The sequence below is a fragment of the Crinia signifera genome, chromosome 3 (assembly GCF_055691185.1).
Source record: "Crinia signifera chromosome 3, ASM5569118v1, whole genome shotgun sequence".
Classification (NCBI taxonomy): domain Eukaryota; kingdom Metazoa; phylum Chordata; class Amphibia; order Anura; family Myobatrachidae; genus Crinia; species Crinia signifera.
The window spans coordinates 334,036,371-334,049,610 of record NC_139219.1 but is presented as its reverse complement, the minus strand read 5'-3'; the positions used below and the strand labels follow the sequence as shown (position 1 = coordinate 334,049,610).

The 13,240-nt window shown below is 39.4% G+C and overlaps 13 non-coding genes across 13 annotated transcripts; all 13 read right to left on the bottom strand.

Annotated features, from left to right (window-relative positions):
* Positions 1–47: 47 nt before the first annotated feature.
* On the bottom strand, positions 48–119 carry TRNAG-UCC (transfer RNA glycine (anticodon UCC)). Its single transcript has one exon. It is a non-coding gene; the product is annotated as a tRNA-Gly (tRNA).
* A 934-nt stretch (positions 120–1,053) lies between these two features.
* TRNAG-UCC (transfer RNA glycine (anticodon UCC)) lies at positions 1,054–1,125 on the bottom strand. Its single transcript has one exon. It is a non-coding gene; the product is annotated as a tRNA-Gly (tRNA).
* A 1,283-nt stretch (positions 1,126–2,408) lies between these two features.
* On the bottom strand, positions 2,409–2,480 carry TRNAG-UCC (transfer RNA glycine (anticodon UCC)). The gene has a single exon. It is a non-coding gene; the product is annotated as a tRNA-Gly (tRNA).
* A 934-nt stretch (positions 2,481–3,414) lies between these two features.
* On the bottom strand, positions 3,415–3,486 carry TRNAG-UCC (transfer RNA glycine (anticodon UCC)). Its single transcript has one exon. It is a non-coding gene; the product is annotated as a tRNA-Gly (tRNA).
* A 1,273-nt stretch (positions 3,487–4,759) lies between these two features.
* Positions 4,760–4,831, bottom strand: TRNAG-UCC (transfer RNA glycine (anticodon UCC)). Its single transcript has one exon. It is a non-coding gene; the product is annotated as a tRNA-Gly (tRNA).
* Positions 4,832–5,765: 934 nt separating this feature from the next.
* On the bottom strand, positions 5,766–5,837 carry TRNAG-UCC (transfer RNA glycine (anticodon UCC)). The gene has a single exon. It is a non-coding gene; the product is annotated as a tRNA-Gly (tRNA).
* A 1,283-nt stretch (positions 5,838–7,120) lies between these two features.
* TRNAG-UCC (transfer RNA glycine (anticodon UCC)) lies at positions 7,121–7,192 on the bottom strand. Its single transcript has one exon. It is a non-coding gene; the product is annotated as a tRNA-Gly (tRNA).
* Positions 7,193–8,126: 934 nt separating this feature from the next.
* Positions 8,127–8,198, bottom strand: TRNAG-UCC (transfer RNA glycine (anticodon UCC)). The gene has a single exon. It is a non-coding gene; the product is annotated as a tRNA-Gly (tRNA).
* A 1,283-nt stretch (positions 8,199–9,481) lies between these two features.
* On the bottom strand, positions 9,482–9,553 carry TRNAG-UCC (transfer RNA glycine (anticodon UCC)). Its single transcript has one exon. It is a non-coding gene; the product is annotated as a tRNA-Gly (tRNA).
* A 1,768-nt stretch (positions 9,554–11,321) lies between these two features.
* On the bottom strand, positions 11,322–11,393 carry TRNAG-UCC (transfer RNA glycine (anticodon UCC)). Its single transcript has one exon. It is a non-coding gene; the product is annotated as a tRNA-Gly (tRNA).
* A 257-nt stretch (positions 11,394–11,650) lies between these two features.
* On the bottom strand, positions 11,651–11,722 carry TRNAG-UCC (transfer RNA glycine (anticodon UCC)). The gene has a single exon. It is a non-coding gene; the product is annotated as a tRNA-Gly (tRNA).
* A 267-nt stretch (positions 11,723–11,989) lies between these two features.
* On the bottom strand, positions 11,990–12,061 carry TRNAG-UCC (transfer RNA glycine (anticodon UCC)). Its single transcript has one exon. It is a non-coding gene; the product is annotated as a tRNA-Gly (tRNA).
* Positions 12,062–12,328: 267 nt separating this feature from the next.
* On the bottom strand, positions 12,329–12,400 carry TRNAG-UCC (transfer RNA glycine (anticodon UCC)). The gene has a single exon. It is a non-coding gene; the product is annotated as a tRNA-Gly (tRNA).
* Between the last annotated feature and the right edge of the window lie 840 nt (positions 12,401–13,240).

Genomic DNA, 13,240 nt, shown 5'->3' with positions numbered 1-13,240 from the left:
AGAACATGCTGGAAGTATGGTAGTAACATTTGGAAGTATGAAAAAACTGCGTTGGCCGGGAATCGAACCCGGGTCAACTGCTTGGAAGGCAGCTATGCTCACCACTATACCACCAACGCTTGACTGAGTCTGCTAAAGCAAATATTTCCCAAGTACGTAAGTCAGGTTACATGTTCTAAAAATATGCATGAGATGCCATGTTACACCATGGCTTGACTGAAATGATTGAAACAATATAAAAGGAGTACCTCAGACAGGGATGGAATCAAAAGTAATTTTTATAGGAAGATATCATGAATTTTACAAAGCTTTGAACATTGTTCATGAACTTTTGATCCGAGAACATGCTGGAAGTATGGTAGTAACATTTGGAAGAATGAAAAAACTGCGTTGGCCGGGAACCGAACCCGGGTCAACTGCTTGGAAGGCAGCTATGCTCACCACTATACCACCAACGCTTGATTGAGTCTTCGAAAGCAAATATTTCCCAAGTACGTAAGTCAGGTCACATGTTCTAAAAATATGCACGAGATGCCATGTTAAACCATGGCTTGACTGAAATGATTGAAACAATATTTAGGGAGTACATCAGACAGGGATGGAATCAAAAGTATTTTTTATAGGAAGATATCATGAATTTTACAAAGCTTTGAACATTGTTCATGAACTTTTGATCCGAGAACATGCTCAATAACATTTGGAAGTATGAAAAAACTGCGTTGGCCGGGAATCAAACCCGCGTCAACTGCTTGGAAGCAGCTATGCTCACCACTATACCACCAACGCTTGACTGAGTCTGCTAAAGCAAATATTTCCCAAGTACGTAAGTCATTTCACATGTTCTAAAAATATGCACGAGATGCCATGTTACACCATGGCTTGACTGAAATGATTGAAACAATATAAAAGGAGTACCTCAGACAGGGATGGAATCAAAAGTAATTTTTATAGGAAGATATCATACATTTTACAAAGCTTTGAACATTGTTCATGAACTTTTGATCCGAGAACATGCTGGAAGTATGGTAGTAACATTTGGAAGTATGAAAAAACTGCGTTGGCCGGGAATCGAACCCGGGTCAACTGCTTGGAAGGCAGCTATGCTCACCACTATACCACCAACGCTTGACTGAGTCTGCTAAAGCAAATATTTCCCAAGTACGTAAGTCAGGTCACATGTTCTAAAAATATGCACGAGATGCCATGTTAAACCATGGCTTGACTGAAATGATTGAAACAGTATTTAGGGAGTACATCAGACAGGGATGGAATCAAAGGTATTTTTTATAGGAAGATATCATGAATTTTACAAAGCTTTGAACATTGTTCATGAACTTTTGATCCGAGAACATGCTGGAAGTATGGTAGTAACATTTGGAAGAATGAAAAAACTGCGTTGGCTGGGAATCGAACCCGGTCAACTGCTTGGAAGGCAGCTATGCTCACCACTATACCACCAACGCTTGACTCAGTCTGCTAAAGCAAATATTTCCCAAGTACGTAAGTCAGGTCACATGTTCTAAAAATATGCACGAGATGCCATGTTAAACCATGGCTTGACTGAAATGATTGAAACAGTATTTAGGGAGTACATCAGACAGGGATGGAATCAAAGGTATTTTTTATAGGAAGATATCATGAATTTTACAAAGCTTTGAACATTGTTCATGAACTTTTGATCCGAGAACATGCTGGAAGTATGGTAGTAACATTTGGAAGAATGAAAAAACTGCGTTGGCCGGGAATCGAACCCGGGTCAACTGCTTGGAAGGCAGCTTTGCTCACCACTATACCACCAACGCTTGACTGAGTCTGCTAAAGCAAATATTTCCCAAGTACATAAGTCAGGTCACATGTTCTAAAAATATGCACGAGATGCCATGTTACACCATGGCTTGACTGAAATGATTGAAACAATATAAAAGGAGTACCTCAGACAGGGATGGAATCAAAAGTATTTTTTATAGGAAGATATCATGAATTTTACAAAGCTTTGAACATTGTTCATGAACTTTTGATACGAGAACATGCTGGAAGTATGGTAGTAACATTTGGAAGAATGAAAAAACTGCGTTGGCCAGGAACCGAACCCGGGTCAACTGCTTGGAAGGCAGCTATGCTCACCACTATACCACCAACGCTTGACTGAGTCTGCTAAAGCAAATATTTCCCAAGTACGTAAGTCAGGTCACATGTTCTAAAAATATGCACGAGATGCCATGTTACACCATGGCTTGACTGAAATGATTGAAACAATATTTAGGGACTACCTCAGACAGGGATGGAATCAAAAGTATTTTTTATAGGAAGATATCATGAATTTTACAAAGCTTTGAACATTGTTCATGAACTTTTGATCCGAGAACATGCTGGAAGTATGGTAGTAACATTTGGAAGTATGAAAAAACTGCGTTGGCCGGGAATCGAACCCGGGTCAACTGCTTGGAAGGCAGCTATGCTCACCACTATACCACCAACGCTTGACTGAGTCTGCTAAAGCAAATATTTCCCAAGTACGTAAGTCAGGTTACATGTTCTAAAAATATGCATGAGATGCCATGTTACACCATGGCTTGACTGAAATGATTGAAACAATATAAAAGGAGTACCTCAGACAGGGATGGAATCAAAAGTAATTTTTATAGGAAGATATCATGAATTTTACAAAGCTTTGAACATTGTTCATGAACTTTTGATCCGAGAACATGCTGGAAGTATGGTAGTAACATTTGGAAGAATGAAAAAACTGCGTTGGCCGGGAACCGAACCCGGGTCAACTGCTTGGAAGGCAGCTATGCTCACCACTATACCACCAACGCTTGATTGAGTCTTCGAAAGCAAATATTTCCCAAGTACGTAAGTCAGGTCACATGTTCTAAAAATATGCACGAGATGCCATGTTAAACCATGGCTTGACTGAAATGATTGAAACAATATTTAGGGAGTACATCAGACAGGGATGGAATCAAAAGTATTTTTTATAGGAAGATATCATGAATTTTACAAAGCTTTGAACATTGTTCATGAACTTTTGATCCGAGAACATGCTCAATAACATTTGGAAGTATGAAAAAACTGCGTTGGCCGGGAATCAAACCCGCGTCAACTGCTTGGAAGCAGCTATGCTCACCACTATACCACCAACGCTTGACTGAGTCTGCTAAAGCAAATATTTCCCAAGTACGTAAGTCATTTCACATGTTCTAAAAATATGCACGAGATGCCATGTTACACCATGGCTTGACTGAAATGATTGAAACAATATAAAAGGAGTACCTCAGACAGGGATGGAATCAAAAGTAATTTTTATAGGAAGATATCATACATTTTACAAAGCTTTGAACATTGTTCATGAACTTTTGATCCGAGAACATGCTGGAAGTATGGTAGTAACATTTGAAAGTATGAAAAAACTGCGTTGGCCGGGAATCGAACCCGGGTCAACTGCTTGGAAGGCAGCTATGCTCACCACTATACCACCAACGCTTGACTGAGTCTGCTAAAGCAAATATTTCCCAAGTACGTAAGTCAGGTCACATGTTCTAAAAATATGCACGAGATGCCATGTTAAACCATGGCTTGACTGAAATGATTGAAACAGTATTTAGGGAGTACATCAGACAGGGATGGAATCAAAGGTATTTTTTATAGGAAGATATCATGAATTTTACAAAGCTTTGAACATTGTTCATGAACTTTTGATCCGAGAACATGCTGGAAGTATGGTAGTAACATTTGGAAGAATGAAAAAACTGCGTTGGCTGGGAATCGAACCCGGTCAACTGCTTGGAAGGCAGCTATGCTCACCACTATACCACCAACGCTTGACTCAGTCTGCTAAAGCAAATATTTCCCAAGTACGTAAGTCAGGTCACATGTTCTAAAAATATGCACGAGATGCCATGTTAAACCATGGCTTGACTGAAATGATTGAAACAGTATTTAGGGAGTACATCAGACAGGGATGGAATCAAAGGTATTTTTTATAGGAAGATATCATGAATTTTACAAAGCTTTGAACATTGTTCATGAACTTTTGATCCGAGAACATGCTGGAAGTATGGTAGTAACATTTGGAAGAATGAAAAAACTGCGTTGGCCGGGAATCGAACCCGGGTCAACTGCTTGGAAGGCAGCTTTGCTCACCACTATACCACCAACGCTTGACTGAGTCTGCTAAAGCAAATATTTCCCAAGTACATAAGTCAGGTCACATGTTCTAAAAATATGCACGAGATGCCATGTTACACCATGGCTTGACTGAAATGATTGAAACAATATAAAAGGAGTACCTCAGACAGGGATGGAATCAAAAGTATTTTTTATAGGAAGATATCATGAATTTTACAAAGCTTTGAACATTGTTCATGAACTTTTGATACGAGAACATGCTGGAAGTATGGTAGTAACATTTGGAAGAATGAAAAAACTGCGTTGGCGAGGAACCGAACCCAGGTCAACTGCTTGGAAGGCAGCTATGCTCACCACTATACCACCAACGCTTGACTGAGTCTGCTAAAGCAAATATTTCCCAAATACGTAAGTCAGGTCACATGTTCTAAAAATATGCACGAGATGCCATGTTACACCATGGCTTGACTGAAATGATTGAAACAATATTTAGGGACTACCTCAGACAGGGATGGAATCAAAAGTATTTTTTATAGGAAGATATCATGAATTTTACAAAGCTTTGAACATTGTTCATGAACTTTTGATCCGAGAACATGCTCAATAACATTTGGAAGTATGAAAAAACTGCGTTGGCCGGGAATCGAACCCGGGTCAACTGCTTGGAAGGCAGCTATGCTCACCACTATACCACCAACGCTTGACTGAGTCTGCTAAAGCAAATATTTCCCAAGTACGTAAGTCAGGTTACATGTTCTAAAAATATGCATGAGATGCCATGTTACACCATGGCTTGACTGAAATGATTGAAACAATATAAAAGGAGTACCTCAGACAGGGATGGAATCAAAAGTAATTTTTATAGGAAGATATCATGAATTTTACAAAGCTTTGAACATTGTTCATGAACTTTTGATCCGAGAACATGCTGGAAGTATGGTAGTAACATTTGGAAGAATGAAAAAACTGCGTTGGCCGGGAACCGAACCCGGGTCAACTGCTTGGAAGGCAGCTATGCTCACCACTATACCACCAACGCTTGATTGAGTCTTCGAAAGCAAATATTTCCCAAGTACGTAAGTCAGGTCACATGTTCTAAAAATATGCACGAGATGCCATGTTAAACCATGGCTTGACTGAAATGATTGAAACAATATTTAGGGAGTACATCAGACAGGGATGGAATCAAAAGTATTTTTTATAGGAAGATATCATGAATTTTACAAAGCTTTGAACATTGTTCATGAACTTTTGATCCGAGAACATGCTCAATAACATTTGGAAGTATGAAAAAACTGCGTTGGCCGGGAATCAAACCCGCGTCAACTGCTTGGAAGCAGCTATGCTCACCACTATACCACCAACGCTTGACTGAGTCTGCTAAAGCAAATATTTCCCAAGTACGTAAGTCATTTCACATGTTCTAAAAATATGCACGAGATGCCATGTTACACCATGGCTTGACTGAAATGATTGAAACAATATAAAAGGAGTACCTCAGACAGGGATGGAATCAAAAGTAATTTTTATAGGAAGATATCATACATTTTACAAAGCTTTGAACATTGTTCATGAACTTTTGATCCGAGAACATGCTGGAAGTATGGTAGTAACATTTGGAAGTATGAAAAAACTGCGTTGGCCGGGAATCGAACCCGGGTCAACTGCTTGGAAGGCAGCTATGCTCACCACTATACCACCAACGCTTGACTGAGTCTGCTAAAGCAAATATTTCCCAAGTACGTAAGTCAGGTCACATGTTCTAAAAATATGCACGAGATGCCATGTTAAACCATGGCTTGACTGAAATGATTGAAACAGTATTTAGGGAGTACATCAGACAGGGATGGAATCAAAGGTATTTTTTATAGGAAGATATCATGAATTTTACAAAGCTTTGAACATTGTTCATGAACTTTTGATCCGAGAACATGCTGGAAGTATGGTAGTAACATTTGGAAGAATGAAAAAACTGCGTTGGCTGGGAATCGAACCCGGTCAACTGCTTGGAAGGCAGCTATGCTCACCACTATACCACCAACGCTTGACTCAGTCTGCTAAAGCAAATATTTCCCAAGTACGTAAGTCAGGTCACATGTTCTAAAAATATGCACGAGATGCCATGTTAAACCATGGCTTGACTGAAATGATTGAAACAGTATTTAGGGAGTACATCAGACAGGGATGGAATCAAAGGTATTTTTTATAGGAAGATATCATGAATTTTACAAAGCTTTGAACATTGTTCATGAACTTTTGATCCGAGAACATGCTGGAAGTATGGTAGTAACATTTGGAAGAATGAAAAAACTGCGTTGGCCGGGAATCGAACCCGGGTCAACTGCTTGGAAGGCAGCTTTGCTCACCACTATACCACCAACGCTTGACTGAGTCTGCTAAAGCAAATATTTCCCAAGTACATAAGTCAGGTCACATGTTCTAAAAATATGCACGAGATGCCATGTTACACCATGGCTTGACTGAAATGATTGAAACAATATAAAAGGAGTACCTCAGACAGGGATGGAATCAAAAGTATTTTTTATAGGAAGATATCATGAATTTTACAAAGCTTTGAACATTGTTCATGAACTTTTGATACGAGAACATGCTGGAAGTATGGTAGTAACATTTGGAAGAATGAAAAAACTGCGTTGGCCAGGAACCGAACCCGGGTCAACTGCTTGGAAGGCAGCTATGCTCACCACTATACCACCAACGCTTGACTGAGTCTGCTAAAGCAAATATTTCCCAAGTACGTAAATCAGGTCACATGTTCTAAAAATATGCACGAGATGCCATGTTACACCATGGCTTGACTGAAATGATTGAAACAATATTTAGGGACTACCTCAGACAGGGATGGAATCAAAAGTATTTTTTATAGGAAGATATCATGAATTTTACAAAGCTTTGAACATTGTTCATGAACTTTTGATCCGAGAACATGCTGGAAGTATGGTAGTAACATTTGGAAGTATGAAAAAACTGCGTTGGCCGGGAATCGAACCCGGGTCAACTGCTTGGAAGGCAGCTATGCTCACCACTATACCACCAACGCTTGACTGAGTCTGCTAAAGCAAATATTTCCCAAGTACGTAAGTCAGGTTACATGTTCTAAAAATATGCATGAGATGCCATGTTACACCATGGCTTGACTGAAATGATTGAAACAATATAAAAGGAGTACCTCAGACAGGGATGGAATCAAAAGTAATTTTTATAGGAAGATATCATGAATTTTACAAAGCTTTGAACATTGTTCATGAACTTTTGATCCGAGAACATGCTGGAAGTATGGTAGTAACATTTGGAAGAATGAAAAAACTGCGTTGGCCGGGAACCGAACCCGGGTCAACTGCTTGGAAGGCAGCTATGCTCACCACTATACCACCAACGCTTGATTGAGTCTTCGAAAGCAAATATTTCCCAAGTACGTAAGTCAGGTCACATGTTCTAAAAATATGCACGAGATGCCATGTTAAACCATGGCTTGACTGAAATGATTGAAACAATATTTAGGGAGTACATCAGACAGGGATGGAATCAAAAGTATTTTTTATAGGAAGATATCATGAATTTTACAAAGCTTTGAACATTGTTCATGAACTTTTGATCCGAGAACATGCTCAATAACATTTGGAAGTATGAAAAAACTGCGTTGGCCGGGAATCAAACCCGCGTCAACTGCTTGGAAGCAGCTATGCTCACCACTATACCACCAACGCTTGACTGAGTCTGCTAAAGCAAATATTTCCCAAGTACGTAAGTCATTTCACATGTTCTAAAAATATGCACGAGATGCCATGTTACACCATGGCTTGACTGAAATGATTGAAACAATATAAAAGGAGTACCTCAGACAGGGATGGAATCAAAAGTAATTTTTATAGGAAGATATCATACATTTTACAAAGCTTTGAACATTGTTCATGAACTTTTGATCCGAGAACATGCTGGAAGTATGGTAGTAACATTTGGAAGTATGAAAAAACTGCGTTGGCCGGGAATCGAACCCGGGTCAACTGCTTGGAAGGCAGCTATGCTCACCACTATACCACCAACGCTTGACTGAGTCTGCTAAAGCAAATATTTCCCAAGTACGTAAGTCAGGTCACATGTTCTAAAAATATGCACGAGATGCCATGTTAAACCATGGCTTGACTGAAATGATTGAAACAGTATTTAGGGAGTACATCAGACAGGGATGGAATCAAAGGTATTTTTTATAGGAAGATATCATGAATTTTACAAAGCTTTGAACATTGTTCATGAACTTTTGATCCGAGAACATGCTGGAAGTATGGTAGTAACATTTGGAAGAATGAAAAAACTGCGTTGGCTGGGAATCGAACCCGGTCAACTGCTTGGAAGGCAGCTATGCTCACCACTATACCACCAACGCTTGACTCAGTCTGCTAAAGCAAATATTTCCCAAGTACGTAAGTCAGGTCACATGTTCTAAAAATATGCACGAGATGCCATGTTAAACCATGGCTTGACTGAAATGATTGAAACAGTATTTAGGGAGTACATCAGACAGGGATGGAATCAAAGGTATTTTTTATAGGAAGATATCATGAATTTTACAAAGCTTTGAACATTGTTCATGAACTTTTGATCCGAGAACATGCTGGAAGTATGGTAGTAACATTTGGAAGAATGAAAAAACTGCGTTGGCCGGGAATCGAACCCGGGTCAACTGCTTGGAAGGCAGCTTTGCTCACCACTATACCACCAACGCTTGACTGAGTCTGCTAAAGCAAATATTTCCCAAGTACATAAGTCAGGTCACATGTTCTAAAAATATGCACGAGATGCCATGTTACACCATGGCTTGACTGAAATGATTGAAACAATATAAAAGGAGTACCTCAGACAGGGATGGAATCAAAAGTATTTTTTATAGGAAGATATCATGAATTTTACAAAGCTTTGAACATTGTTCATGAACTTTTGATACGAGAACATGCTGGAAGTATGGTAGTAACATTTGGACGAATGAAAAAACTGCGTTGGCCAGGAACCGAACCCGGGTCAACTGCTTGGAAGGCAGCTATGCTCACCACTATACCACCAACGCTTGACTGAGTCTGCTAAAGCAAATATTTCCCAAGTACGTAAGTCAGGTCACATGTTCTAAAAATATGCACGAGATGCCATGTTACACCATGGCTTGACTGAAATGATTGAAACAATATTTAGGGACTACCTCAGACAGGGATGGAATCAAAAGTATTTTTTATAGGAAGATATCATGAATTTTACAAAGCTTTGAACATTGTTCATGAACTTTTGATCCGATAACATGCTGGAAGTATGGTAGTAACATTTGGAAGTATGAAAAAACTGCGTTGGCCGGGAATCGAACCCGGGTCAACTGCTTGGAAGGCAGCTATGCTCACCACTATACCACCAACGCTTGACTGAGTCTGCTAAAGCAAATATTTCCCAAGTACGTAAGTCAGGTTACATGTTCTAAAAATATGCATGAGATGCCATGTTACACCATGGCTTGACTGAAATGATTGAAACAATATAAAAGGAGTACCTCAGACAGGGATGGAATCAAAAGTAATTTTTATAGGAAGATATCATGAATTTTACAAAGCTTTGAACATTGTTCATGAACTTTTGATCCGAGAACATGCTGGAAGTATGGTGGTAACATTTGGAAGAATGAAAAAACTGCGTTGGCCGGGAACCGAACCCGGGTCAACTGCTTGGAAGGCAGCTATGCTCACCACTATACCACCAACGCTTGATTGAGTCTTCGAAAGCAAATATTTCCCAAGTACGTAAGTCAGGTCACATGTTCTAAAAATATGCACGAGATGCCATGTTAAACCATGGCTTGACTGAAATGATTGAAACAATATTTAGGGAGTACATCAGACAGGGATGGAATCAAAAGTATTTTTTATAGGAAGATATCATGAATTTTACAAAGCTTTGAACATTGTTCATGAACTTTTGATCCGAGAACATGCTCAATAACATTTGGAAGTATGAAAAAACTGCGTTGGCCGGGAATCAAACCCACGTCAACTGCTTGGAAGCAGCTATGCTCACCACTATACCACCAACGCTTGACTGAGTCTGCTAAAGCAAATATTTCCCAAGTACGTAAGTCATTTCACATGTTCTAAAAATATGCACGAGATGCCATGTTACACCATGGCTTGACTGAAATGATTAAAACAATATAAAAGGAGTACCTCAGACAGGGATGGAATCAAAAGTAATTTTTATAGGAAGATATCATACATTTTACAAAGCTTTGAACATTGTTCATGAACTTTTGATCCGAGAACATGCTGGAAGTATGGTAGTAACATTTGGAAGTATGAAAAAACTGCGTTGGCCGGGAATCGAACCCGGGTCAACTGCTTGGAAGGCAGCTATGCTCACCAAGATATTATGAATTTTACAAAGCTTTGAACATTGTTCATGAACTTTTGATCCGAGAACATGCTGGAAGTATGGTAGTAACATTTGGAAGAATGAAAAAACTGCGTTGGCCGGGAATCGAGCCCGGGTCAACTGCTTGGAAGGCAGCTATGCTCACCACTATACCACCAACGCTTGATTGAGTCTGCTAAAGCAAATATTTCCCAAGTACGTAAGTCAGGTCACATGTTCTAAAAATATGCACGAGATGCCATGTTAAACCATGGCTTGACTGAAATGATTGAAACAATATTTAGGGAGTACATCAGACAGGGATGGAATCAAAACTATTTTTTATAGGAAGATATCATGAATTTTACAAAGCTTTGAACATTGTTCATGAACTTTTGATCCGAGAACATGCTGGAAGTATGGTAGTAACATTTGGAAGAATGAAAAAATTGCGTTGGCCGGAAATCGAACCCGGGTCAACTGCTTGGAAGCAGCTATGCTCACCACTATACCACCAACGCTTGACTGAGTCTGCTAAAGCAAATATTTCCCAAGTACGTAAGTCAGGTCACATGTTCTAAAAATATACACGAGATGCCATGTTACACCATGGCTTGACTGAAATGATTGAAACAATATTTAGGGAGTACCTCAGACAGGGATTGAATCAAAAGTATTTTTTATAGGAAGATATCATGAATTTTACAAAGCTTTGAACATTGTTCATGAACTTTTGATCCGAGAACATGCTGGAAGTATGGTAGTAACATTTGGAAGAATGAAAAAACTGCGTTGGCCGGGAATCGAACCCGGGTCAACTGCTTGGAAGGCAGCTATGCTCACCACTATACCACCAACGCTTGACTGATTCTTCTAAAGCAAATATTTCCCAAGTACGTAAGTCAGGTCACATGTTCTAAAAATATGCACGAGATGCCATGTTACACCATGGCTTGACTGAAATGATTGAAACAATATTTAGGGAGTACCTCAGACAGGGATGGAATCAAAAGTATTTTTTATAGGAAGATATCATGAATTTTACAAAGCTTTGAACATTGTTCATGAACTTTTGATCCGAGAACATGCTCAATAACATTTGGAAGTATGAAAAAACTGCGTTGGCCGGGAATCGAACCCGGGTCAACTGCTTGGAAGGCAGCTATGCTCACCACTATACCACCAACGCTTGACTGAGTCTGCTAAAGCAAATATTTCCCAAGTACGTAAGTAAGGTTACATGTTCTAAAAATATGCACGAGATGCCATGTTACACCATGGCTTGACTGAAATGATTGAAACAATATAAAAGGAGTACCTCAGACAGGGATGGAATCAAAAGTAATTTTTATAGGAAGATATCATACATTTTACAAAGCTTTGAACAATGTTCATGAACTTTTGATCCGAGAACATGCTGGAAGTATGGTAGTAACATTTGGAAGTATGAAAAAACTGCGTTGGCCGGGAATCGAACCCGGGTCAACTGCTTGGAAGGCAGCTATGCTAACCACTATACCACCAACGCTTGACTGAGTCTCCTAAAGCAAATATTTCCCAAGTACGTAAGTCAGGTCACATGTTCTAAAAATATGCACGAGATGCCATGTTACACCATGGCTTGACTGAAATGATTGAAACAATATAAAAGGAGTACCTCAGACAGGGATGGAATCAAAAGTAATTTTTATAGGAAGATATCATACATTTTACAAAGCTTTGAACAATGTTCATGAACTTTTGATCCGAGAACATGCTGGAAGTATGGTAGTAACATTTGGAAGTATGAAAAAACTGCGTTGGCCGGGAATCGAACCCGGGTCAACTGCTTGGAAGGCAGCTATGCTAACCACTATACCACCAACGCTTGACTGAGTCTCCTAAAGCAAATATTTCCCAAGTACGTAAGTCAGGTCACATGTTCTAAAAATATGCACGAGATGCCATGTTACACCATGGCTTGACTGAAATTATTGAAACAATATAAAAGGAGTACCTCAGACAGGGATGGAATCAAAAGTAATTTTTATAGGAAGATATCATACATTTTACAAAGCTTTGAACATTGTTCATGAACTTTTGATCCGAGAACATGCTGGAAGTATGGTAGTAACATTTGGAAGTATGAAAAAACTGCGTTGGCCGGGAATCGAACCCGGGTCAACGGCTTGGAAGGCAGCTATGCTCACCACTATACCACCAACGCTTGACTGAGTCTGCTAAAGCAAATATTTCCCAAGTACGTAAGTCAGGTTACATGTTCTAAAAATATGCACAAGATGCCATGTTACACCATGGCTTGACTGAAATGATTGAAACAATATAAAAGGAGTACCTCAGACAGGGATGGAATCAAAAGTAATTTTTATAGGAAGCTATCATACATTATACAAAGCTTTGAACATTGTTAATGAACTTTTGATCCGAGAACATGCTGAGTTATCCGAGAACATTTGGAAGTATGAAAAAACTGCGTTAGCCGGGAATCGAACCCGGGTCAACTGCTTGGAAGGCAGCTATGCTCACTACTATACCACCAACGCTTGACTGAGTCTGCTAAAGCAAATATTTCCCAAGTACGTAAGTCAGGTTACATGTTCTAAAAACATGCACGAGATGCCATGTTACACCATGGCTTGACTGAAATGATTGAAACAATATAAAAGGAGTACCTCAGACAGGGATGGAATCAAAAGTAATTTTTATA